This window comes from Phalangium opilio, unplaced genomic scaffold (assembly GCF_054372755.1).
Source record: "Phalangium opilio isolate 3A_F unplaced genomic scaffold, DU_Popi_V2 ptg000024l_1, whole genome shotgun sequence".
NCBI classification, from domain to species: domain Eukaryota; kingdom Metazoa; phylum Arthropoda; class Arachnida; order Opiliones; family Phalangiidae; genus Phalangium; species Phalangium opilio.
Window position 1 is genome coordinate 11,747,418 of NW_028324155.1, and position 18,151 is coordinate 11,765,568.

Consider the following 18,151-nt stretch of genomic DNA (forward strand, 5'->3'; position numbering starts at 1 on the left):
ACTTGAGTTCTCACACCACCATCTTCTGGTCTTTGTCCATCCCACACGGACACCAGTCTGTTCTTACTGGCTTCTAATCACCACCATCTTCTGCTCTTTGTCAATCCCACATTGACACCAGTCTGCACTTACACTGGCTTCTAACACCACCATCCACTGGTCTTCCGTCTATTCCACATAGACACCAATCTGTATCATTGGCTTCTACTCCATTATCATCGTTTGGTTTTAGGATATACGCGGCGATCAGCTAGGGTTACGAGAAACGTCTAGCCTCCCTAAGGTGGGATCGCCACCAAAGGTTTTCGCAATTGCGCTTTTTCCTTACTATTATAATGGAAACGAATCGTATATATACCCCAAATTTGAAAAAAGCGGGCAAGAGGGGTACCCTTAACTTTAAACGTCAATATTAGCAAAGTTTGAGAAGATAATAGGTATAACTTTATTTTAAACGATTTAACTATTATTAATGTTAATTATTGAAGATTAAAATAATTAAAAATAATTATATTTATTTAAATATTAAAGATAAACCTCTGGTGCAAAGAGAGAGATTATCATTGCCTCCTATATCTACCAAGGCCCGTGCATGCGATATATTTCCTTCATTGCCTCTTATATCTATCAAGGCCCGTGCATTGTGATATATTTCATTCATTGCCTCCTATATCTATCAAGGCCCGTGCATTGCGATATATTTTTCAAAACAACAACAAAAATGGGAAACCCCAACTCAGAAACATAATAACGTTTTCATTGGATACTTTAAGTTTATATAATCTTCTTGACACGGAGAGGTAATATTTTGGTTTTCCCAACTTGTTGTTATTGTTTTAAAAAGATGAAGGTCAATTTGTCTCACTTAATTTAAATTCGAATTATTATCTAGCACTGTCGGCAACGGCCATATCACGCTGAAAACACCGGTTCTCGTCGGATCACCGAAGTTAAGCAGCGTCGAGCGCAGTCAGTACTTGGGAGGGAGACCACTTAGGAACACTGCGTGCCGTTGGCTTTTTCACTTTTTTTTCCTCTTTTAAAATCAATAGATATGAAAAAAGCAAACATATTTTCTTTTTGTTATTGTTTTAAAAAGATGATGGTTAATTTGTCTCACTTATTTTAAATTCGAATTATTATCTAGCACTCTCGGCAACGGCCATATCACGCTGAAAACACCGGTTCTCGTCCGATCACCGAAGTTAAGCAGCGTCGAGCGCAGTCAGTACTTGGAAACTTTGCGTGCCGTTGGCTTTTTCACTTTTATTTCCTCTTTTAAATTCCATGAGATCTGAAAAAAGCAAACATCTTCTTTTTCTTATTGATTTATAAAGATGAAGGTTAATTAAATTCGAATTATTAAATAGCACTCTCGGCAACGGCCATATCACGCTGAAAACACCGGTTCTCGTCCGATCACCGAAGTTAAGCAGCGTCGAGCGCAGTCAGTACTTGCGAGGGAGACCACTTAGGAAAACTGGGTGCCGTTGACTTTTTCACTTTTGTTTCCTCTTTTAAATTCCTATAGATATGAAAAAAGCAAACATATTTTCTTTTTGTTATTGTTTTAAAAAGATGGTCAATTTGTCTCACTTAATTTAAATTCGAATTATTATCTAGCACTGTCGGCTACGGCAATATCACGCTGAAAACACCGGTTCTCGTCGGATCACCGAAGTTAAGCAGCGTCGAGCGCAGTCAGTACTTGGGAGGAGACCACTTAGGAACACTGCGTGCCGTTGGCTTTTTCACTTTTTTTTCCTCTTTTAAATTCCGATAGATATGAAAAAAGCAAACATATTTTCTTTTTGTTATTGTTTTAAAAAGATGATGGTTAATTTGTCTCACTTAATTTAAATTCGAATTATTATCTAGCACTCTCGGCAACGGCCATATCACGCTGAAAACACCGGTTCTCGTCCGATCACCGAAGTTAAGCAGCGTCGAGCGCAGTCAGTACTTGGAAACTTTGCGTGCCGTTGGCTTTTTCACTTTTATTTCCTCTTTTAAATTCCATGAGATATGAAAAAAGCAAACATATCTTCTTTTTCTTATTGATTTATAAAGATGAATGTTAATTAAATTCGAATTATTAAATAGCACTCTCGGCAACGGCCATATCACGCTGAAAACACCGGTTCTCGTCCGATCACCGAAGTTAAGCAGCGTCGAGCGCAGTCAGTACTTGGGAGGGAGACCACTTAGGAACACTGCGTGCCGTTGGCTTTTTCACTTTTTTTTCCTCTTTTAAATTCCAAAAGATATGAAAAAAGCAAACATATTTTCTTTTTGTTATTGTTTTAAAAAGATGATGGTTAATTTGTCTCACTTAATTTAAATTCGAATTATTATCTAGCACTCTCGGCAACGGCCATATCACGCTGAAAACACCGGTTCTCGTCCGATCACCGAAGTTAAGCAGCGTCGAGCGCAGTCAGTACTTGGAAACTTTGCGTGCCGTTGGCTTTTTCACTTTTATTTCCTCTTTTAAATTCCATGAGATATGAAAAAAGCAAACATCTTCTTTTTCTTATTGATTTATAAAGATGAAGGTTAATTAAATTCGAATTATTATCTAGCACTCTCGGCAACGGCCATATCACGCTGAAAACACCGGTTCTCGTCCGATCACCGAAGTTAAGCAGCGTCGAGCGCAGTCAGTACTTGGGAGGGAGACCACTTAGGAACACTGCGTGCCGTTGGCTTTTTCACTTTTTTTTCCTCTTTTAAATTCCAATATATATGAAAAAAGCAAACATATTTTCTTTTTGTTATTGTTTTAAAAAGATGAAGGTTAATTTGTCTCACTTAATTTAAATTCGAATTATTAAATAGCACTCTCGGCAACGGCCATATCACGCTGAAAACACCGGTTCTCGTCCGATCACCGAAGTTAAGCAGCGTCGAGCGCAGTCAGTACTTGCGAGGGAGACCACTTAGGAAAACTGGGTGCCGTTGACTTTTTCACTTTTTTTTCCTCTTTTAAATTCCTATAGATATGAAAAAAGCAAACATATTTTCTTTTTGTTATTGTTTTAAAAAGATGAAGGTCAATTTGTCTCACTTAATTTAAATTCGAATTATTATCTAGCACTGTCGGCAACGGCCATATCACGCTGAAAACACCGGTTCTCGTCGGATCACCGAAGTTAAGCAGCGTCGAGCGCAGTCAGTACTTGGGAGGGAGACCACTTAGGAACACTGCGTGCCGTTGGCTTTTTCACTTTTTTTTCCTCTTTTAAATTCAATAGATATGAAAAAAGCAAACATATTTTCTTTTTGTTATTGTTTTAAAAAGATGATGGTTAATTTGTCTCACTTAATTTAAATTCGAATTATTATCTAGCACTCTCGGCAACGGCCATATCACGCTGAAAACACCGGTTCTCGTCCGATCACCGAAGTTAAGCAGCGTCGAGCGCAGTCAGTACTTGGAAACTTTGCGTGCCGTTGGCTTTTTCACTTTTATTTCCTCTTTTAAATTCTATGAGATATGAAAAAAGCAAACATCTTCTTTTTCTTATTGATTTATAAAGATGAAGGTTAATTAAATTCGAATTATTAAATAGCACTCTCGGCAACGGCCATATCACGCTGAAAACACCGGTTCTCGTCCGATCACCGAAGTTAAGCAGCGTCGAGCGCAGTCAGTACTTGCGAGGGAGACCACTTAGGAAAACTGGGTGCCGTTGACTTTTTCACTTTTGTTTCCTCTTTTAAATTCCTATAGATATGAAAAAAGCAAACATATTTTCTTTTTGTTATTGTTTTAAAAAGATGAAGGTCAATTTGTCTCACTTAATTTAAATTCGAATTATTATCTAGCACTGTCGGCTACGGCAATATCACGCTGAAAACACCGGTTCTCGTCGGATCACCGAAGTTAAGCAGCGTCGAGCGCAGTCAGTACTTGGGAGGGAGACCACTTAGGAACACTGCGTGCCGTTGGCTTTTTCACTTTTTTTCCTCTTTTAAATTCCAATAGATATGAAAAAAGCAAACATATTTTCTTTTTGTTATTGTTTTAAAAAGATGATGGTTAATTTGTCTCACTTAATTTAAATTCGAATTATTATCTAGCACTCTCGGCAACGGCCATATCACGCTGAAAACACCGGTTCTCGTCCGATCACCGAAGTTAAGCAGCGTCGAGCGCAGTCAGTACTTGGAAACTTTTTCGTGCCGTTGGCTTTTTCACTTTTATTTCCTCTTTTAAATTCCATGAGATATGAAAAAAGCAAACATCTTCTTTTTCTTATTGATTTATAAAGATGAAGGTTAATTAAATTCGAATTATTATCTAGCACTCTCGGCAACGGCCATATCACGCTGAAAACACCGGTTCTCGTCCGATCACCGAAGTTAAGCAGCGTCGAGCGCAGTCAGTACATGGGAGGGAGACCACTTAGGAACACTGCGTGCCGTTGGCTTTTTCACTTTTTTTTCCTCTTTTAAATTCCAATAGATATGAAAAAAGCCAACATATTTTCTTTTTGTTATTGTTTTAAAAAGATGAAGGTTAATTTGTCTCACTTAATTTAAATTCGAATTATTAAATAGCACTCTCGGCAACGGCCATATCACGCTGAAAACACCGGTTCTCGTCCGATCACCGAAGTTAAGCAGCGTCGAGCGCAGTCAGTACTTGCGAGGGAGACCACTTAGGAAAACTGGGTGCCGTTGACTTTTTCACTTTTTTTTCCTCTTTTAAATTCCTATAGATATGAAAAAAGCAAACATATTTTCTTTTTGTTATTGTTTTAAAAAGATGAAGGTCAATTTGTCTCACTTAATTTAAATTCGAATTATTATCTAGCACTGTCGGCAACGGCAATATCACGCTGAAAACACCGGTTCTCGTCGGATCACCGAAGTTAAGCAGCGTCGAGCGCAGTCAGTACTTGGAAACTTTGCGTGCCGTTGGCTTTTTCACATTTATTTCCTCTTTTAAATTCCATGAGATATGAAAAAAGCAAACATCTTCTTTTTCTTATTGATTTATAAAGATGAAGGTTAATTAAATTCGAATTATTAAATAGCACTCTCGGCAACGGCCATATCACGCTGAAAACACCGGTTCTCGTCCGATCACCGAAGTTAAGCAGCGTCGAGCGCAGTCAGTACTTGGGAGGGAGACCACTTAGGAACACTGCGTGCCGTTGGCTTTTTCACTTTTTTTTCCTCTTTTAAATTCCAATAGATATGAAAAAAGCAAACATATTTTCTTTTTGTTATTGTTTTAAAAAGATGAAGGTTAATTTGTCTCACTTAATTTAAATTCGAATTATTAAATAGCACTCTCGGCAACGGCCATATCACGCTGAAAACACCGGTTCTCGTCCGATCACCGAAGTTAAGCAGCGTCGAGCGCAGTCAGTACTTGGGAGGGAGACCACTTAGGAACACTGCGTGCCGTTGGCTTTTTCACTTTTATTTCCTCTTTTAAATTCCAATAGAAATGAAAAAAGCAAACTTATTTTCTTTTTGTTATTGTTTTAAAAAGATGAAGGTTAATTTGTCTCACTTAATTTAAATTCGAATTATTAACTAGCACTCTCGCCAACGGCCATATCGCGCTGAAAACCCCGGTTCTCGTCGGATCACCGAAGTTAAGCAGCGTCGAGCGCAGTCAGTACTTGGGAGGGAGACCACTTAGGAACACTGCGTGCCGTTGGCTTTTTCACTTTTTTTTCCTCTTTTAAATTCAATAGATATGAAAAAAGCAAACATATTTTCTTTTTGTTATTGTTTTAAAAAGATGATGGTTAATTTGTCTCACTTAATTTAAATTCGAATTATTATCTAGCACTCTCGGCAACGGCCATATCACGCTGAAAACACCGGTTCTCGTCCGATCACCGAAGTTAAGCAGCGTCGAGCGCAGTCAGTACTTGGAAACTTTGCGTGCCGTTGGCTTTTTCACTTTTATTTCCTCTTTTAAATTCTATGAGATATGAAAAAAGCAAACATCTTCTTTTTCTTATTGATTTATAAAGATGAAGGTTAATTAAATTCGAATTATTAAATAGCACTCTCGGCAACGGCCATATCACGCTGAAAACACCGGTTCTCGTCCGATCACCGAAGTTAAGCAGCGTCGAGCGCAGTCAGTACTTGCGAGGGAGACCACTTAGGAGAACTGGGTGCCGTTGACTTTTTCACTTTTGTTTCCTCTTTTAAATTCCTATAGATATGAAAAAAGCAAACATATTTTCTTTTTGTTATTGTTTTAAAAAGATGAAGGTCAATTTGTCTCACTTAATTTAAATTCGAATTATTATCTAGCACTGTCGGCTACGGCAATATCACGCTGAAAACACCGGTTCTCGTCGGATCACCGAAGTTAAGCAGCGTCGAGCGCAGTCAGTACTTGGGAGGGAGACCACTTAGGAACACTGCGTGCCGTTGGCTTTTTCACTTTTTTTCCTCTTTTAAATTCCAATAGATATGAAAAAAGCAAACATATTTTCTTTTTGTTATTGTTTTAAAAAGATGATGGTTAATTTGTCTCACTTAATTTAAATTCGAATTATTATCTAGCACTCTCGGCAACGGCCATATCACGCTGAAAACACCGGTTCTCGTCCGATCACCGAAGTTAAGCAGCGTCGAGCGCAGTCAGTACTTGGAAACTTTTTCGTGCCGTTGGCTTTTTCACTTTTATTTCCTTTTTTAAATTCCATGAGATATGAAAAAAGCAAACATCTTCTTTTTCTTATTGATTTATAAAGATGAAGGTTAATTAAATTCGAATTATTATCTAGCACTCTCGGCAACGGCCATATCACGCTGAAAACACCGGTTCTCGTCCGATCACCGAAGTTAAGCAGCGTCGAGCGCGGTCAGTACTTGGGAACACTGCGTGCCGTTGCCTTTTTCACTTTTATTTCCTCAGTCAGTGATCCGACGAGAACCGGTGTTTTCAGCGTGATATGGCCGTTGCCGAGAGTGCTAGATAATAATTCGAATTTAAATTAAGTGAGACAAATTGACCATCTTTTTAAAACAATAACAAAAAGAAAATATGTTTGCTTTTTTCATATCTATAGGAATTTAAAAGAGGAAAAAAAAGTGAAAAAGCCAACGGCACGCAGTGTTCCTAAGTGGTCTCCTCCCAAGTACTGACTGCGCTCGACGCTGCTTAACTTCGGTGATCGGACGAGAACCGGTGTTTTCAGCGTGATATGGCCGTTGCCGAGAGTGCTATTTAATAATTCGAATTTAAATTAAGTGAGACAAATTAACCTTCATCTTTTTAAAACAATAACAAAAAGAAAATATGTTGGCTTTTTTCATATCTATTGGAATTTAAAAGAGGAAAAAAAAGTGAAAAAGACAACGGCGCGCAGTGTTCCTAAGTGGTCTCCCTCCCAAGTACTGACTGCGCTCGACGCTGCTTAACTTCGGTGATCCGACGAGAACCGGTGTTTTCAGCGTGATATGGCCGTTGCCGAGAGTGCTAGATAATAATTCGAATTTAAATTAAGTGAGACAAATTGACCTTCATCTTTTTAAAACAATAACAAAAAGTAAATATGTTTGCTTTTTTCATATCTATAGGAATTTAAAAGAGGAAAAAAAAGTGAAAAAGCCAACGGCACGCAAAGTTTCCAAGTACCTACTGCGCTCGACGCTGCTTAACTTCGGTGATCCGACGAGAACCGGTGTTTTCAGCGTGATATGGCCGTTGCCGAGAGTGCTAGATAATAATTCGAATTTAAATTAAGTGAGACAAATTAACCATCATCTTTTTAAAACAATAACAAAAAGAAAATATGTTTGCCTTTTTCATATCTATTGGAATTTAAAAGAGGAAAAAAAATTGAAAAAGCCAACGGCACGCAGTGTTCCTAAGTGGTCTCCCTCCCAAGTACTGACTGCGCTCGACGCTGCTTAACTTCGGTGATCCGACGAGAACCGGTGTTTTCAGCGTGATATGGCCGTTGCCGAGAGTGCTATTTAATAATTCGAATTTAAATTAAGTGAGACAAATTGACCATCTTTTTAAAACAATAACAAAAAGAAAATATGTTTGCTTTTTTCATATCTATAGGAATTTAAAAGAGGAAAAAAAAGTGAAAAAGCCAACGGCACGCAGTGTTCCTAAGTGGTCTCCTCCCAAGTACTGACTGCGCTCGACGCTGCTTAACTTCGGTGATCGGACGAGAACCGGTGTTTTCAGCGTGATATGGCCGTTGCCGAGAGTGCTATTTAATAATTCGAATTTAAATTAAGTGAGACAAATTAACCTTCATCTTTTTAAAACAATAACAAAAAGATAATATGTTTGCTTTTTTCATATCTATAGGAATTTAAAAGAGGAAAAAAAAGTGAAAAAGCCAACGGCACCCAGTTTTCCTAAGTGGTCTCCCTCCCAAGTACTGACTGCGGTCGACGCTGCTTAACTTCGGTGATCGGACGAGAACCGGTGTTTTCAGCGTGATATGGCCGTTGCCGAGAGTGCTATTTAATAATTCGAATTTAAATTAAGTGAGACAAATTAACCTTCATCTTTTTAAAACAATAACAAAAAGAAAATATGTTGGCTTTTTTCATATCTATTGGAATTTAAAAGAGGAAAAAAAAGTGAAAAAGCCAACGGCGCGCAGTGTTCCTAAGTGGTCTCCCTCCCAAGTACTGACTGCGCTCGACGCTGCTTAACTTCGGTGATCCGACGAGAACCGGTGTTTTCAGCGTGATATGGCCGTTGCCGAGAGTGCTAGATAATAATTCGAACTTAAATTAAGTGAGACAAATTGACCTTCATCTTTTTAAAACAATAACAAAAAGAAAATATGTTTGCTTTTTTCATATCTATAGGAATTTAAAAGAGGAAAAAAAGTGAAAAAGCCAACGGAACGCAGTGTTCCTAAGTGGTCTCCCTCCCAAGTACTGACTGCGCTCGACGCTGCTTAACTTCGGTTATCGGACGAGAACCGGTGTTTTCAGCGTGATATGGCCGTTGCCGAGAGTGCTATTTAATAATTCGAATATAATTAACCTTCATCTTTATAAATCAATAAGAAAAAGAAGATATGTTTGCTTTTTTCATATCTCATGGAATTTAAAAGAGGAAATAAAAGTGAAAAAGCCAACGGCACGCAAAGTTTCCAAGTACTGACTGCGCTCGACGCTGCTAAACTTCGGTGATCGGACGAGAACCGGTGTTTTCAGCGTGATATGGCCGTTGCCGAGAGTGCTAGATAATAATTCGAATTTAAATTAAGTGAGAGAAATTAACCATCATCTTTTTAAAACAATAACAAAAAGAAAATATGTTTGCTTTTTTCATATCTATTGGAATTTAAAAGAGGAAAAAAAAGTGAAAAAGCCAACGGCGCGCAGTGTTCCTAAGTGGTCTCCCTCCCAAGTACTGACTGCGCTCGAAGCTGCTTAACTTCGGTGATCCGACGAGAACCGGTGTTTTCAGCGTGATATGGCCGTTGCCGAGAGTGCTAGATAATAATTCGAACTTAAATTAAGTGAGACAAATTGAACTTCATCTTTTTAAAACAATAACAAAAAGAAAATATGTTTGCTTTTTTCATATCTATAGGAATTTAAAAGAGGAAAAAAAGTGAAAAAGCCAACGGAACGCAGTGTTCCTAAGTGGTCTCCCTCCCAAGTACTGACTGCGCTCGACGCTGCTTAACTTCGGTTATCGGACGAGAACCGGTGTTTTCAGCGTGATATGGCCGTTGCCGAGAGTGCTATTTAATAATTCGAATATAATTAACCTTCATCTTTATAAATCAATAAGAAAAAGAAGATATGTTTGCTTTTTTCATATCTCATGGAATTTAAAAGAGGAAATAAAAGTGAAAAAGCCAACGGCACGCAAAGTTTCCAAGTACTGACTGCGCTCGACGCTGCTAAACTTCGGTGATCGGACGAGAACCGGTGTTTTCAGCGTGATATGGCCGTTGCCGAGAGTGCTAGATAATAATTCGAATTTAAATTAAGTGAGAGAAATTAACCATCATCTTTTTAAAACAATAACAAAAAGAAAATATGTTTGCTTTTTTCATATCTATTTTAATTTAAAAGAGGAAAAAAAAGTGAAAAAGCCAACGGCTCGCAGTGTTCCTAAGTGGTCTCCCGCACAAGTACTGACTGGGCTCGACGCTGCTTAACTTCGGTGATCGGACGAGAAACGGTGTTTTCAGCGTGATATGGCCGTTGCCGAGAGTGCTATTTAATAATTTGAGTTTAATTAACCTTCATCTTTATAAATCAATAAGAAAAAGAAGATATGTTTGCTTTTTTCATATCTGATGGAATTTAAAAGAGGAAATAAAAGTGAAAATGCCAACGCCACGCAAAGTTTCCAAGTACTGTCTGCGCTCGACGCTGCTTAACTTCGGTGATCGGACGAGAACCGGTGTTTTCAGCGTGATATGGCCGTTGCCGAGAGTGCTATTTAATAATTCGAATTTAAATTAAGTGAGACAAATTAACCTTCATCTTTTTAAAACAATAACAAAAAGAAAATATGTTGGCTTTTTTCATATCTATTGGAATTTAAAAGAGGAAAAAAAAGTGAAAAAGCCAACGGCTCGCAGTGTTCCTAAGTGGTCTCCCTCCCAAGTACTGACTGCGCTCGACGCTGCTTAACTTCTCGGATCCGACGAGAACCGGTGTTTTCAGCGTGATATGGCCGTTGCCGAGAGTGCTAGATAATAATTCGAATTTAAATTAAGTGAGACAAATTGACCTTCATCTTTTTAAAACAATAACAAAAAGAAAATATGTTTGCTTTTTTCATATCTATAGGAATTTAAAAGAGGAAAAAAAGTGAAAAAGCCAACGGCACGCAGTGTTCCTAAGTGGTCTCCTCCCAAGTACTGACTGCGCTCGACGCTGCTTAACTTCGGTGATCGGACGAGAACCGGTGTTATCAGCGTGATATGGCCGTTGCCGAGAGTGCTATTTAATAATTCGAATTTAAATTAAGTGAGAAAATTAACCTTCATCTTTTTAAAACAATAACAAAAAGAAAATATGTTGGCTTTTTTCATATCTATTGGAATTTAAAAGTGGAAAAAAAAGTGAAAAAGCCAACTTCGCGCAGTGTTCCAAAGTGGTCTCCCTCCCAAGTACTGACTGCGCTCGACGCTGCTTAACTTCGGAGATCCGACGAGAACCGGTGTTTTCAGCGTGATATGGCCGTTGCCGAGAGTGCTAGATAATAATTCGAATTTAAATTAAGTGAGACAAATTGACCTTCATCTTTTTAAAACAATAACAAAAAGTAAATATGTTTGCTTTTTTCATATCTATAGGAATTTAAAAGAGGAAAAAAAAGTGAAAAAGCCAACGGCACGCAGTGTTCCTAAGTGGTCTCCCTCCCAAGTACTGACTGCGCTCGACGCTGCTTAACTTCGGGGATCCGACGAGAACCGGTGTTTTCAGCGTGATATGGCCGTTGCCGAGAGTGCTAGATAATAATTCGAATTTAAATTAAGTGAGACAAATTGACCTTCATCTTTTTAAAACAATAACAAAAAGAAAATATGTTTGCTTTTTTCATATCTATAGGAATTTAAAAGAGGAAAAAAAAGTGAAAAAGCCAACGGCACGCAGTGTTCCTAAGTGGTCTCCTCCCAAGTACTGACTGCGCTCGACGCTGCTTAACTTCGGTGATCGGACGAGAACCGGTGTTATCAGCGTGATATGGCCGTTGCCGAGAGTGCTATTTAATAATTCGAATTTAAATTAAGTGAGAAAATTAACCTTCATCTTTTTAAAACAATAACAAAAAGAAAATATGTTGGCTTTTTTCATATCTATTGGAATTTAAAAGAGGAAAAAAAAGTGAAAAAGCCAACTTCGCGCAGTGTTCCTAAGTGGTCTCCCTCCAAAGTACTGACTGCGCTCGACGCTGCTTAACTTCGGAGATCCGACGAGAACCGGTGTTTTCAGCGTGATATGGCCGTTGCCGAGAGTGCTAGATAATAATTCGAATTTAAATTAAGTGAGACAAATTGACCTTCATCTTTTTAAAACAATAACAAAAAGTAAATATGTTTGCTTTTTTCATATCTATAGGAATTTAAAAGAGGAAAAAAAAGTGAAAAAGCCAACGGCACGCAAAGTTTCCAAGTACCTACTGCGCTCGACGCTGCTTAACTTCGGTGATCGGACGAGAACCGGTGTTTTTAGCGTGATATGGCTGTTGCCGAGAGTGCTAGATAATAATTCGAATTTAAATTAAGTGAGACAAATTAACCATCATCTTTTTAAAACAATAACAAAAAGAAAATATGTTTGCTTTTTTCATATCTATTGGAATTTAAAAGAGGAAAAAAAATTGAAAAAGCCAACGGCACGCAGTGTTCCTAAGTGGTCTCCCTCCCAAGTACTGACTGCGCTCGACGCTGCTTAACTTCGGTGATCCGACGAGAACCGGTGTTTTCAGCGTGATATGGCCGTTGCCGAGAGTGCTATTTAATAATTCGAATTTAAATTAAGTGAGACAAATTGACCTTCATCTTTTTAAAACAATAACAAAAAGAAAATATGTTTGCTTTTTTCATATCTATAGGAATTTAAAAGAGGAAAAAAAAGTGAAAAAGCCAACGGCACGCAGTGTTCCTAAGTGGTCTCCTCCCAAGTACTGACTGCGCTCGACGCTGCTTAACTTCGGTGATCGGACGAGAACCGGTGTTTTCAGCGTGATATGGCTGTTGCCGAGAGTGCTATTTAATAATTCGAATTTAAATTAAGTGAGACAAATTAACCTTCATCTTTTTAAAACAATAACAAAAAGATAATATGTTTGCTTTTTTCATATCTATAGGAATTTAAAAGAGGAAAAAAAAGTGAAAAAGCCAACGGCACCCAGTTTTCCTAAGTGGTCTCCCTCCCAAGTACTGACTGCGCTCGACGCTGCTTAACTTCGGTGATCGGACGAGAACCGGTGTTTTCAGCGTGATATGGCCGTTGCCGAGAGTGCTATTTAATAATTCGAATTTAAATTAGTTGAGACAAATTAACCTTCATCTTTTTAAAACAATAACAAAAAGAAAATATGTTGGCTTTTTTCATATCTCATGGAATTTAAAAGAGGAAATAAAAGTGAAAAAGCCAACGGCACGCAAAGTTTCCAAGTACTGACTGCGCTCGACGCTGCTAAACTTCGGTGATCGGACGAGAACCGGTGTTTTCAGCGTGATATGGCCGTTGCCGAGAGTGCTATTTAATAATTCGAATATAATTAACCTTCATCTTTATAAATCAATAAGAAAAAGAAGATATGTTTGCTTTTTTCATATCTCATGGAATTTAAAAGAGGAAATAAAAGTGAAAAAGCCAACGGCACGCAAAGTTTCCAAGTACTGACTGCGCTCGACGCTGCTAAACTTCGGTGATCGGACGAGAACCGGTGTTTTCAGCGTGATATGGCCGTTGCCGAGAGTGCTAGATAATAATTCGAATTTAAATTAAGTGAGAGAAATTAACCATCATCTTTTTAAAACAATAACAAAAAGAAAATATGTTTGCTTTTTTCATATCTATTGGAATTTAAAAGAGGAAAAAAAAGTGAAAAAGCCAACGGCGCGCAGTGTTCCTAAGTGGTCTCCCTCCCAAGTACTGACTGCGCTCGACGCTGCTTAACGTCGGTGATCCGACGAGAACCGGTGTTTTCAGCGTGATATGGCCGTTGCCGAGAGTGCTAGATAATAATTCGAACTTAAATTAAGTGAGACAAATTGACCTTCATCTTTTTAAAACAATAACAAAAAGAAAATATGTTTGCTTTTTTCATATCTATAGGAATTTAAAAGAGGAAAAAAAGTGAAAAAGCCAACGGAACGCAGTGTTCCTAAGTGGTCTCCCTCCCAAGTACTGACTGCGCTCGACGCTGCTTAACTTCGGTTATCGGACGAGAACCGGTGTTTTCAGCGTGATATGGCCGTTGCCGAGAGTGCTATTTAATAATTCGAATATAATTAACCTTCATCTTTATAAATCAATAAGAAAAAGAAGATATGTTTGCTTTTTTCATATCTCATGGAATTTAAAAGAGGAAATAAAAGTGAAAAAGCCAACGGCACGCAAAGTTTCCAAGTACTGACTGCGCTCGACGCTGCTAAACTTCGGTGATCGGACGAGAACCGGTGTTTTCAGCGTGATATGGCCGTTGCCGAGAGTGCTAGATAATAATTCGAATTTAAATTAAGTGAGAGAAATTAACCATCATCTTTTTAAAACAATAACAAAAAGAAAATATGTTTGCTTTTTTCATATCTATTGGAATTTAAAAGAGGAAAAAAAAAGTGAAAAAGCCAACGGCACGCAGTGTTCCTAAGTGGTCTCCCTCCCAAGTACTGACTGCGCTCGACGCTGCTTAACTTCGGTGATCCGACGAGAACCGGTGTTTTCAGCGTGATATGGCCGTTGCCGAGAGTGCTATTTAATAATTCGAATTTAAATTAAGTGAGACAAATTGACCTTCATCTTTTTAAAACAATAACAAAAAGAAAATATGTTTGCTTTTTTCATATCTATAGGAATTTAAAAGAGGAAAAAAAAGTGAAAAAGCCAACGGCACGCAGTGTTCCTAAGTGGTCTCCTCCCAAGTACTGACTGCGCTCGACGCTGCTTAACTTCGGTGATCGGACGAGAACCGGTGTTTTCAGCGTGATATGGCCGTTGCCGAGAGTGCTATTTAATAATTCGAATTTAAATTAAGTGAGACAAATTAACCTTCATCTTTTTAAAACAATAACAAAAAGATAATATGTTTGCTTTTTTCATATCTATAGGAATTTAAAAGAGGAAAAAAAAGTGAAAAAGCCAACGGCACGCAGTGTTCCTAAGTGGTCTCCCTCCCAAGTACTGACTGCGCTCGACGCTGCTTAACTTCGGTGATCCGACGAGAACCGGTGTTTTCAGCGTGATATGGCCGTTGCCGAGAGTGCTAGATAATAATTCGAACTTAAATTAAGTGAGACAAATTGACCTTCATCTTTTTAAAACAATAACAAAAAGAAAATATGTTTGCTTTTTTCATATCTATAGGAATTTAAAAGAGGAAAAAAAGTGAAAAAGCCAACGGAACGCAGTGTTCCTAAGTGGTCTCCCTCCCAAGTACTGACTGCGCTCGACGCTGCTTAACTTCGGTTATCGGACGAGAACCGGTGTTTTCAGCGTGATATGGCCTTTGCCGAGAGTGCTATTTAATAATTCGAATATAATTAACCTTCATCTTTATAAATCAATAAGAAAAAGAAGATATGTTTGCTTTTTTCATATCTCATGGAATTTAAAAGAGGAAATAAAAGTGAAAAAGCCAACGGCACGCAAAGTTTCCAAGTACTGACTGCGCTCGACGCTGCTAAACTTCGGTGATCGGACGAGAACCGGTGTTTTCAGCGTGATATGGCCGTTGCCGAGAGTGCTAGATAATAATTCGAATTTAAATTAAGTGAGAGAAATTAACCATCATCTTTTTAAAACAATAACAAAAAGAAAATATGTTTGCTTTTTTCATATCTATTGGAATTTAAAAGAGGAAAAAAAAAGTGAAAAAGCCAACGGCACGCAGTGTTCCTAAGTGGTCTCCCTCCCAAGTACTGACTGCGCTCGACGCTGCTTAACTTCGGTGATCCGACGAGAACCGGTGTTTTCAGCGTGATATGGCCGTTGCCGAGAGTGCTATTTAATAATTCGAATTTAAATTAAGTGAGACAAATTGACCTTCATCTTTTTAAAACAATAACAAAAAGAAAATATGTTTGCTTTTTTCATATCTATAGGAATTTAAAAGAGGAAAAAAAAGTGAAAAAGCCAACGGCACGCAGTGTTCCTAAGTGGTCTCCTCCCAAGTACTGACTGCGCTCGACGCTGCTTAACTTCGGTGATCGGAGAGAACCGGTGTTTTCAGCGTGATATGGCCGTTGCCGAGAGTGCTATTTAATAATTCGAATTTAAATTAAGTGAGACAAATTAACCTTCATCTTTTTAAAACAATAACAAAAAGATAATATGTTTGCTTTTTTCATATCTATAGGAATTTAAAAGAGGAAAAAAAAGTGAAAAAGCCAACGGCACGCAGTGTTCCTAAGTGGTCTCCTCCCAAGTACTGACTGCGCTCGACGCTGCTTAACTTCGGTTATCGGACGAGAACCGGTGTTTTCAGCGTGATATGGCCGTTGCCGAGAGTGCTATTTAATAATTCGAATATAATTAACCTTCATCTTTATAAATCAATAAGAAAAAGAAGATATGTTTGCTTTTTTCATATCTCATGGAATTTAAAAGAGGAAATAAAAGTGAAAAAGCCAACGGCACGCAAAGTTTCCAAGTACTGACTGCGCTCGACGCTGCTAAACTTCGGTGATCGGACGAGAACCGGTGTTTTCAGCGTGATATGGCCGTTGCCGAGAGTGCTATTTAATAATTCGAATTTAAATTAAGTGAGACAAATTAACCTTCATCTTTTTAAAACAATAACAAAAAGAAAATATGTTTGCTTTTTTCATATCTATTGGAATTTAAAAGAGGAAAAAAAGTGAAAAAGCCAACGGCACGCAGTGTTCCTAAGTGGTCTCCCTCCCAAGTACTGACTGCGCTCGACGCTGCTTAACTTCGGTGATCGGACGAGAACCGGTGTTTTCAGCGTGATATGGCCGTTGCCGAGAGTGCTATTTAATAATTCGAATTTAATTAACCTTCATCTTTATAAATCAATAAGAAAAAGAAGATGTTTGCTTTTTTCATATCTCATGGAATTTAAAAGAGGAAATAAAAGTGAAAAAGCCAACGGCACGCAAAGTTTCCAAGTACTGACTGCGCTCGACGCTGCTTAACTTCGGTGATCGGACGAGAACCGGTGTTTTCAGCGTGATATGGCCGTTGCCGAGAGTGCTAGATAATAATTCGAATTTAAATTAAGTGAGACAAATTAACCATCATCTTTTTAAAACAATAACAAAAAGAAAATATGTTTGCTTTTTTCATATCTATTGGAATTTAAAAGAGGAAAAAAAATTGAAAAAGCCAACGGCACGCAGTGTTCCTAAGTGGTCTCCCTCCCAAGTACTGACTGCGCTCGACGCTGCTTAACTTCGGTGATCCGACGAGAACCGGTGTTTTCAGCGTGATATGGCCGTTGCCGAGAGTGCTATTTAATAATTCGAATTTAAATTAAGTGAGACAAATTGACCATCTTTTTAAAACAATAACAAAAAGAAAATATGTTTGCTTTTTTCATATCTATAGGAATTTAAAAGAGGAAAAAAAAGTGAAAAAGCCAACGGCACGCAGTGTTCCTAAGTGGTCTCCTCCCAAGTACTGACTGCGCTCGACGCTGCTTAACTTCGGTGATCGGACGAGAACCGGTGTTTTCAGCGTGATATGGCCGTTGCCGAGAGTGCTATTTAATAATTCGAATTTAAATTAAGTGAGACAAATTAACCTTCATCTTTTTAAAGCAATAACAAAAAGATAATATGTTTGCTTTTTTCATATCTATAGGAATTTAAAAGAGGAAAGAAAAGTGAAAAAGCCAACGGCACGCAGTGTTCCTAAGTGGTCTCCTCCCAAGTACTGACTGCGCTCGACGCTGCTTAACTTCGGTGATCGGACGAGAACCGGTGTTTTCAGCGTGATATGGCCGTTGCCGAGAGTGCTATTTAATAATTCGAATTTAAATTAAGTGAGACAAATTAACCTTCATCTTTTTAAAACAATAACAAAAAGATAATATGTTTGCTTTTTTCATATCTATAGGAATTTAAAAGATAAAAAAAAAGTGAAAAAGCCAACGGCACCCAGTTTTCCTAAGTGGTCTCCCTCCCAAGTACTGACTGCGCTCGACGCTGCTTAACTTCGGTGATCGGACGAGAACCGGGGTTTTCAGCGTGATATGGCCGTTGCCGAGAGTGCTATTTAATAATTCGAATTTAAATTAAGTGAGACAAATTAACCATCTTTTTAAAACAATAACAAAAAGAAAATATGTTGGCTTTTTTCATATCTATTGGAATTTAAAAGAGGAAAAAAAGTGAAAAAGCCAACGGCGCGCAGTGTTCCTAAGTTTTCTCCCTCCCAAGTACTGACTGCGCTCGACGCTGCTTAACTTCGGTGATCCGACGAGAACCGGTGTTTTCAGCGTGATATGGCCGTTGCCGAGAGTGCTAGA

General features: G+C 38.3%; 22 non-coding genes and 46 pseudogenes across 22 annotated transcripts; 25 read left to right on the forward strand and 43 right to left on the reverse strand.

Annotated features, from left to right (window-relative positions):
* The first annotated feature begins 899 nt into the window (after positions 1-899).
* On the forward strand, positions 900-1,018 carry LOC149694004 (5S ribosomal RNA). Its single transcript, XR_016383208.1, has one exon. It is a non-coding gene; the product is annotated as a 5S ribosomal RNA (ribosomal RNA).
* Positions 1,019-1,154: 136 nt separating this feature from the next.
* Positions 1,155-1,257, forward strand: LOC149694005 (5S ribosomal RNA; annotated as a pseudogene).
* A 120-nt stretch (positions 1,258-1,377) lies between these two features.
* Positions 1,378-1,496, forward strand: LOC149694006 (5S ribosomal RNA; annotated as a pseudogene).
* A 134-nt stretch (positions 1,497-1,630) lies between these two features.
* LOC149694007 (5S ribosomal RNA) lies at positions 1,631-1,748 on the forward strand (annotated as a pseudogene).
* A 137-nt stretch (positions 1,749-1,885) lies between these two features.
* Positions 1,886-1,988, forward strand: LOC149694008 (5S ribosomal RNA; annotated as a pseudogene).
* A 122-nt stretch (positions 1,989-2,110) lies between these two features.
* LOC149694009 (5S ribosomal RNA) lies at positions 2,111-2,229 on the forward strand. The gene has a single exon (XR_016383012.1). It is a non-coding gene; the product is annotated as a 5S ribosomal RNA (ribosomal RNA).
* Positions 2,230-2,366: 137 nt separating this feature from the next.
* LOC149694010 (5S ribosomal RNA) lies at positions 2,367-2,469 on the forward strand (annotated as a pseudogene).
* Positions 2,470-2,589: 120 nt separating this feature from the next.
* LOC149694011 (5S ribosomal RNA) lies at positions 2,590-2,708 on the forward strand. Its single transcript, XR_016383013.1, has one exon. It is a non-coding gene; the product is annotated as a 5S ribosomal RNA (ribosomal RNA).
* Positions 2,709-2,845: 137 nt separating this feature from the next.
* LOC149694012 (5S ribosomal RNA) lies at positions 2,846-2,964 on the forward strand (annotated as a pseudogene).
* A 137-nt stretch (positions 2,965-3,101) lies between these two features.
* On the forward strand, positions 3,102-3,220 carry LOC149694013 (5S ribosomal RNA). The gene has a single exon (XR_016383209.1). It is a non-coding gene; the product is annotated as a 5S ribosomal RNA (ribosomal RNA).
* A 136-nt stretch (positions 3,221-3,356) lies between these two features.
* LOC149694014 (5S ribosomal RNA) lies at positions 3,357-3,459 on the forward strand (annotated as a pseudogene).
* Positions 3,460-3,579: 120 nt separating this feature from the next.
* LOC149694015 (5S ribosomal RNA) lies at positions 3,580-3,698 on the forward strand (annotated as a pseudogene).
* A 137-nt stretch (positions 3,699-3,835) lies between these two features.
* Positions 3,836-3,954, forward strand: LOC149694016 (5S ribosomal RNA; annotated as a pseudogene).
* Positions 3,955-4,090: 136 nt separating this feature from the next.
* LOC149694017 (5S ribosomal RNA) lies at positions 4,091-4,194 on the forward strand (annotated as a pseudogene).
* Positions 4,195-4,314: 120 nt separating this feature from the next.
* On the forward strand, positions 4,315-4,433 carry LOC149694018 (5S ribosomal RNA). Its single transcript, XR_016383238.1, has one exon. It is a non-coding gene; the product is annotated as a 5S ribosomal RNA (ribosomal RNA).
* A 137-nt stretch (positions 4,434-4,570) lies between these two features.
* Positions 4,571-4,689, forward strand: LOC149694019 (5S ribosomal RNA; annotated as a pseudogene).
* Positions 4,690-4,826: 137 nt separating this feature from the next.
* LOC149694020 (5S ribosomal RNA) lies at positions 4,827-4,929 on the forward strand (annotated as a pseudogene).
* Positions 4,930-5,049: 120 nt separating this feature from the next.
* Positions 5,050-5,168, forward strand: LOC149694021 (5S ribosomal RNA). The gene has a single exon (XR_016383014.1). It is a non-coding gene; the product is annotated as a 5S ribosomal RNA (ribosomal RNA).
* A 137-nt stretch (positions 5,169-5,305) lies between these two features.
* LOC149694022 (5S ribosomal RNA) lies at positions 5,306-5,424 on the forward strand. The gene has a single exon (XR_016383015.1). It is a non-coding gene; the product is annotated as a 5S ribosomal RNA (ribosomal RNA).
* Positions 5,425-5,561: 137 nt separating this feature from the next.
* On the forward strand, positions 5,562-5,680 carry LOC149694023 (5S ribosomal RNA). Its single transcript, XR_016383156.1, has one exon. It is a non-coding gene; the product is annotated as a 5S ribosomal RNA (ribosomal RNA).
* Positions 5,681-5,816: 136 nt separating this feature from the next.
* On the forward strand, positions 5,817-5,919 carry LOC149694024 (5S ribosomal RNA; annotated as a pseudogene).
* A 120-nt stretch (positions 5,920-6,039) lies between these two features.
* Positions 6,040-6,158, forward strand: LOC149694025 (5S ribosomal RNA; annotated as a pseudogene).
* Positions 6,159-6,295: 137 nt separating this feature from the next.
* Positions 6,296-6,414, forward strand: LOC149694026 (5S ribosomal RNA; annotated as a pseudogene).
* A 136-nt stretch (positions 6,415-6,550) lies between these two features.
* LOC149694027 (5S ribosomal RNA) lies at positions 6,551-6,654 on the forward strand (annotated as a pseudogene).
* Positions 6,655-6,774: 120 nt separating this feature from the next.
* LOC149694028 (5S ribosomal RNA) lies at positions 6,775-6,877 on the forward strand (annotated as a pseudogene).
* Positions 6,878-7,081: 204 nt separating this feature from the next.
* Positions 7,082-7,199, reverse strand: LOC149694029 (5S ribosomal RNA). Its single transcript, XR_016383362.1, has one exon. It is a non-coding gene; the product is annotated as a 5S ribosomal RNA (ribosomal RNA).
* A 137-nt stretch (positions 7,200-7,336) lies between these two features.
* Positions 7,337-7,455, reverse strand: LOC149694030 (5S ribosomal RNA). Its single transcript, XR_016383182.1, has one exon. It is a non-coding gene; the product is annotated as a 5S ribosomal RNA (ribosomal RNA).
* A 137-nt stretch (positions 7,456-7,592) lies between these two features.
* LOC149694031 (5S ribosomal RNA) lies at positions 7,593-7,695 on the reverse strand (annotated as a pseudogene).
* A 137-nt stretch (positions 7,696-7,832) lies between these two features.
* LOC149694032 (5S ribosomal RNA) lies at positions 7,833-7,951 on the reverse strand. Its single transcript, XR_016383210.1, has one exon. It is a non-coding gene; the product is annotated as a 5S ribosomal RNA (ribosomal RNA).
* A 134-nt stretch (positions 7,952-8,085) lies between these two features.
* On the reverse strand, positions 8,086-8,203 carry LOC149694033 (5S ribosomal RNA). The gene has a single exon (XR_016383363.1). It is a non-coding gene; the product is annotated as a 5S ribosomal RNA (ribosomal RNA).
* A 137-nt stretch (positions 8,204-8,340) lies between these two features.
* LOC149694034 (5S ribosomal RNA) lies at positions 8,341-8,459 on the reverse strand (annotated as a pseudogene).
* Positions 8,460-8,596: 137 nt separating this feature from the next.
* On the reverse strand, positions 8,597-8,715 carry LOC149694035 (5S ribosomal RNA; annotated as a pseudogene).
* Positions 8,716-8,851: 136 nt separating this feature from the next.
* On the reverse strand, positions 8,852-8,970 carry LOC149694036 (5S ribosomal RNA; annotated as a pseudogene).
* Positions 8,971-9,092: 122 nt separating this feature from the next.
* LOC149694037 (5S ribosomal RNA) lies at positions 9,093-9,195 on the reverse strand (annotated as a pseudogene).
* Positions 9,196-9,332: 137 nt separating this feature from the next.
* LOC149694038 (5S ribosomal RNA) lies at positions 9,333-9,451 on the reverse strand (annotated as a pseudogene).
* A 136-nt stretch (positions 9,452-9,587) lies between these two features.
* LOC149694039 (5S ribosomal RNA) lies at positions 9,588-9,706 on the reverse strand (annotated as a pseudogene).
* A 122-nt stretch (positions 9,707-9,828) lies between these two features.
* Positions 9,829-9,931, reverse strand: LOC149694040 (5S ribosomal RNA; annotated as a pseudogene).
* Positions 9,932-10,068: 137 nt separating this feature from the next.
* Positions 10,069-10,187, reverse strand: LOC149694041 (5S ribosomal RNA; annotated as a pseudogene).
* Positions 10,188-10,549: 362 nt separating this feature from the next.
* Positions 10,550-10,668, reverse strand: LOC149694042 (5S ribosomal RNA; annotated as a pseudogene).
* Positions 10,669-10,804: 136 nt separating this feature from the next.
* On the reverse strand, positions 10,805-10,922 carry LOC149694043 (5S ribosomal RNA; annotated as a pseudogene).
* Positions 10,923-11,058: 136 nt separating this feature from the next.
* LOC149694044 (5S ribosomal RNA) lies at positions 11,059-11,177 on the reverse strand (annotated as a pseudogene).
* Positions 11,178-11,314: 137 nt separating this feature from the next.
* Positions 11,315-11,433, reverse strand: LOC149694045 (5S ribosomal RNA; annotated as a pseudogene).
* A 137-nt stretch (positions 11,434-11,570) lies between these two features.
* Positions 11,571-11,688, reverse strand: LOC149694046 (5S ribosomal RNA; annotated as a pseudogene).
* A 136-nt stretch (positions 11,689-11,824) lies between these two features.
* On the reverse strand, positions 11,825-11,943 carry LOC149694047 (5S ribosomal RNA; annotated as a pseudogene).
* A 377-nt stretch (positions 11,944-12,320) lies between these two features.
* LOC149694048 (5S ribosomal RNA) lies at positions 12,321-12,439 on the reverse strand. Its single transcript, XR_016383212.1, has one exon. It is a non-coding gene; the product is annotated as a 5S ribosomal RNA (ribosomal RNA).
* Positions 12,440-12,576: 137 nt separating this feature from the next.
* Positions 12,577-12,694, reverse strand: LOC149694049 (5S ribosomal RNA; annotated as a pseudogene).
* A 137-nt stretch (positions 12,695-12,831) lies between these two features.
* LOC149694050 (5S ribosomal RNA) lies at positions 12,832-12,950 on the reverse strand. Its single transcript, XR_016383297.1, has one exon. It is a non-coding gene; the product is annotated as a 5S ribosomal RNA (ribosomal RNA).
* Positions 12,951-13,087: 137 nt separating this feature from the next.
* Positions 13,088-13,190, reverse strand: LOC149694051 (5S ribosomal RNA; annotated as a pseudogene).
* Positions 13,191-13,312: 122 nt separating this feature from the next.
* On the reverse strand, positions 13,313-13,415 carry LOC149694052 (5S ribosomal RNA; annotated as a pseudogene).
* Positions 13,416-13,552: 137 nt separating this feature from the next.
* LOC149694053 (5S ribosomal RNA) lies at positions 13,553-13,671 on the reverse strand (annotated as a pseudogene).
* A 136-nt stretch (positions 13,672-13,807) lies between these two features.
* LOC149694054 (5S ribosomal RNA) lies at positions 13,808-13,926 on the reverse strand (annotated as a pseudogene).
* Positions 13,927-14,048: 122 nt separating this feature from the next.
* On the reverse strand, positions 14,049-14,151 carry LOC149694055 (5S ribosomal RNA; annotated as a pseudogene).
* Positions 14,152-14,289: 138 nt separating this feature from the next.
* LOC149694056 (5S ribosomal RNA) lies at positions 14,290-14,408 on the reverse strand. Its single transcript, XR_016383213.1, has one exon. It is a non-coding gene; the product is annotated as a 5S ribosomal RNA (ribosomal RNA).
* A 137-nt stretch (positions 14,409-14,545) lies between these two features.
* LOC149694057 (5S ribosomal RNA) lies at positions 14,546-14,663 on the reverse strand. The gene has a single exon (XR_016383364.1). It is a non-coding gene; the product is annotated as a 5S ribosomal RNA (ribosomal RNA).
* A 137-nt stretch (positions 14,664-14,800) lies between these two features.
* Positions 14,801-14,919, reverse strand: LOC149694058 (5S ribosomal RNA). The gene has a single exon (XR_016383214.1). It is a non-coding gene; the product is annotated as a 5S ribosomal RNA (ribosomal RNA).
* A 136-nt stretch (positions 14,920-15,055) lies between these two features.
* LOC149694059 (5S ribosomal RNA) lies at positions 15,056-15,174 on the reverse strand (annotated as a pseudogene).
* A 122-nt stretch (positions 15,175-15,296) lies between these two features.
* LOC149694060 (5S ribosomal RNA) lies at positions 15,297-15,399 on the reverse strand (annotated as a pseudogene).
* A 138-nt stretch (positions 15,400-15,537) lies between these two features.
* LOC149694061 (5S ribosomal RNA) lies at positions 15,538-15,656 on the reverse strand. The gene has a single exon (XR_016383215.1). It is a non-coding gene; the product is annotated as a 5S ribosomal RNA (ribosomal RNA).
* A 137-nt stretch (positions 15,657-15,793) lies between these two features.
* On the reverse strand, positions 15,794-15,910 carry LOC149694062 (5S ribosomal RNA; annotated as a pseudogene).
* A 137-nt stretch (positions 15,911-16,047) lies between these two features.
* Positions 16,048-16,165, reverse strand: LOC149694063 (5S ribosomal RNA; annotated as a pseudogene).
* Positions 16,166-16,287: 122 nt separating this feature from the next.
* On the reverse strand, positions 16,288-16,390 carry LOC149694064 (5S ribosomal RNA; annotated as a pseudogene).
* Positions 16,391-16,526: 136 nt separating this feature from the next.
* On the reverse strand, positions 16,527-16,645 carry LOC149694065 (5S ribosomal RNA). Its single transcript, XR_016383016.1, has one exon. It is a non-coding gene; the product is annotated as a 5S ribosomal RNA (ribosomal RNA).
* A 120-nt stretch (positions 16,646-16,765) lies between these two features.
* On the reverse strand, positions 16,766-16,868 carry LOC149694066 (5S ribosomal RNA; annotated as a pseudogene).
* A 137-nt stretch (positions 16,869-17,005) lies between these two features.
* Positions 17,006-17,124, reverse strand: LOC149694067 (5S ribosomal RNA). Its single transcript, XR_016383216.1, has one exon. It is a non-coding gene; the product is annotated as a 5S ribosomal RNA (ribosomal RNA).
* A 134-nt stretch (positions 17,125-17,258) lies between these two features.
* LOC149694068 (5S ribosomal RNA) lies at positions 17,259-17,376 on the reverse strand. Its single transcript, XR_016383365.1, has one exon. It is a non-coding gene; the product is annotated as a 5S ribosomal RNA (ribosomal RNA).
* A 137-nt stretch (positions 17,377-17,513) lies between these two features.
* On the reverse strand, positions 17,514-17,631 carry LOC149694069 (5S ribosomal RNA). Its single transcript, XR_016383367.1, has one exon. It is a non-coding gene; the product is annotated as a 5S ribosomal RNA (ribosomal RNA).
* Positions 17,632-17,768: 137 nt separating this feature from the next.
* On the reverse strand, positions 17,769-17,887 carry LOC149694070 (5S ribosomal RNA; annotated as a pseudogene).
* A 133-nt stretch (positions 17,888-18,020) lies between these two features.
* On the reverse strand, positions 18,021-18,139 carry LOC149694071 (5S ribosomal RNA; annotated as a pseudogene).
* Between the last annotated feature and the right edge of the window lie 12 nt (positions 18,140-18,151).